The sequence below is a fragment of the Labrus mixtus genome, unplaced genomic scaffold (assembly GCF_963584025.1).
Source record: "Labrus mixtus unplaced genomic scaffold, fLabMix1.1 SCAFFOLD_58, whole genome shotgun sequence".
NCBI lineage: Eukaryota > Metazoa > Chordata > Actinopteri > Labriformes > Labridae > Labrus > Labrus mixtus.
The window spans coordinates 247,066-249,780 of record NW_026870336.1 but is presented as its reverse complement, the minus strand read 5'-3'; positions in this window follow the sequence as shown (position 1 = coordinate 249,780).

The following is a 2,715-nucleotide window of genomic DNA, read 5'->3' as shown; positions in this document are numbered from 1 at the left end:
GCACTACCTGCAGAGCTCCAGGCCCTCTCTAACACTCCTCCAGCCCACCCAGGGGCTCACAGAGCCCCAAGGAGCCCCACACTTGCTGTCCAGCACTCCCAGCAGAGCTCCAGGCCCTCTCTCACACTCCTCCAGCCCACCCAGGGGCTCACAGAGCCCCAAGGAGCCCCACACTTGCTGTCCAGCACTCCCAGCAGAGCTCCAGGCCCTCTCTCACACTCCTCCAGCCCACCCAGGGGCTCCCAGAGCCCCCAGGAGCCCCACACTTGCTGTCCAGCACTCCCAGCAGAGCTCCAGGCCCTCTATCTCACTCCTCCAGCCCACCCAGGGGCTCCCAGAGCCCCCCACTTGCTGTCCAGCACTCCCAGCAGAGCTCCAGGCCCTCTCTAACACTCCTCCAGCCCACCCAGGGGCACCCAGAGCTCCCAGGAGCCCCCCACTTGCTGTCCAGCACTCCCAGCAGAGCTCCAGGCCCTCTCTAACACTCCTCCAGCCCACCCAGGGGCTCCCAGAGCCTGACCTTTGCTGTCCAGCACTCCCAGCAGAGCTCCAGGCCCTCTCTCACACTCCTCCAGCCCACCCAGGGGCTCCCAGAGCCCCCAGGAGCCCCACACTTGCTGTCCAGCACTACCTGCAGAGCTCCAGGCCCTCTCTAACACTCCTCCAGCCCACCCAGGGGCTCCCAGAGCCTTACCTTTGCTGTCCAGCACTCCCAGCAGAGCTCCAGGCCCTCTCTCACAGTCCTCCAGCCCAACCAGGGGCTCCCAGAGCCCCCAGGAGCCCCACACTTGCTGTCCAGCACTCCCAGCAGAGCTCCAGGCCCTCTGTCTCACTCCTCCAGCCCACCCAGGGGCTCCCAGAGCCCCCAGGAGCCCCACACTTGCTGTCCAGCACTACCTGCAGAGCTCCAGGCCCTCTCTAACACTCCTCCAGCCCACCCAGGGGCTCCCAGAGCCCCCAGGAGCCCCACACTTGCTGTCCAGAAATACCTACAGAGCTCCAGGCCCTCTCTAACACTCCTCCAGCCCACCCAGGGGCTCCCAGAGCCTGACCTTTGCTGTCCAGCACTCCCAGCAGAGCTCCAGGCCCTCTCTCACACTCCTCCAGCCCACCCAGGGGCTCCCAGAGCCCCCAGGAGCCCCACACTTGCTGTCCAGCACTCCCAGCAGAGCTCCAGGCCTTCTGTCTCACTCCTCCAGCCCACCCAGGGGCTCCCAGAGCCCCCAGGAGCCCCACACTTAGTCTCCAGCACTACCTGCATGCTCCAGGCCCTCTCTAACACTCCTCCAGCCCCCAGGAGCCCCACACCCCACACTTAGTCTCCAGCACTACCTGCAGAGCTCCAGGCCCTCTCTAACACTCCTCCAGCCCACCCAGGGGCTCCCAGAGCCCCCATGAGCCCCACACTTGCTGTCCAGCACTCCCAGCAGAGCTCCAGGCCCTCTCTCACACTCCTCCAGCCCACCCAGGGGCTCCCGGAGCCCCCAGGAGCCCCACACTTGCTGTCCAGCACTCCCAGCAGAGCTCAAGGCCCTCTATCTCACTCCTCCAGCCCACCCAGGGGCTCCCAGGAGCCCCACACTTTCTGTCCAGCACTCCCAGCAGAGTTCCAGGCCCTCTCTAACACTCCTCCAGGCCACCCAGGGGCTCCCAGAGCCCCCAGGAGCCCCACACTTGCTGTCCAGCACTCCCAGCAGAGCTCCAGGCACTCTCTCACACTCCTCCAGCCCACCCATGGGCTCCCAGAGCCCCCAGGAGCCCCACACTTGCTGTCCAGCACTCCCAGCAGAGCTCCAGGCCCTCTGTCTCACTCCTTCAGCCCACCCAGGGGCTCCCAGAGCCCCCAGGAGCCCCACACTTGCTGTCCAGCACTACCTGCAGAGCTCCAGGCCCTCTCTAACACTCCTCCAGCCCACCCAGGGGCTCCCAGAGCCCCCATGAGCCCCACACTTGCTGTCCAGCACTCCCAGCAGAGCTCCAGGCCCTCTCTCACACTCCTCCCAGAGCCCCCAGGAGCCCCACACTTGCTGTCCAGCACTCCCAGCAGAGCTCCAGGCCCTCTGTCTCACTCCTCCAGCCCACCCAGGGGCTCCCAGAGCCCCCAGGAGCCCCACACTTGCTGTCCTGCACTACCTGCAGAGCTCCAGGCCCTCTCTAACACTCCTCCAGCCCACCCAGGGGCTCACAGAGCCCCAAGGAGCCCCACACTTGCTGTCCAGCACTCCCAGCAGAGCTCCAGGCCCTCTCTCACACTCCTCCAGCCCACCCAGGGGCTCACAGAGCCCCAAGGAGCCCCACACTTGCTGTCCAGCACTCCCAGCAGAGCTCCAGGCCCTCTCTCACACTCCTCCAGCCCACCCAGGGGCTCCCAGAGCCCCCAGGAGCCCCACACTTGCTGTCCAGCACTACCTACAGAGCTCCAGGCCCTCTCTAACACTCCTCCAGCCCACCCAGGGGCTCCCAGAGCCCCCATGAGCCCCACACTTGCTGTCCAGCACTCCCAGCAGAGCTCCAGGCCCTCTCTCACACTCCTCCCAGAGCCGCCAGGAGCCCCACACTTGCTGTCCAGCACTCCCAGCAGAGCTCCAGGCCCTCTGTCTCACTCCTCCAGCCCACCCAGGGGCTCCCAGAGCCCCCAGGAGCCCCACACTTGCTGTCCTGCACTACCTGCAGAGCTCCAGGCCCTCTCTAACACTCCTCCAGCCCACCCAGGGG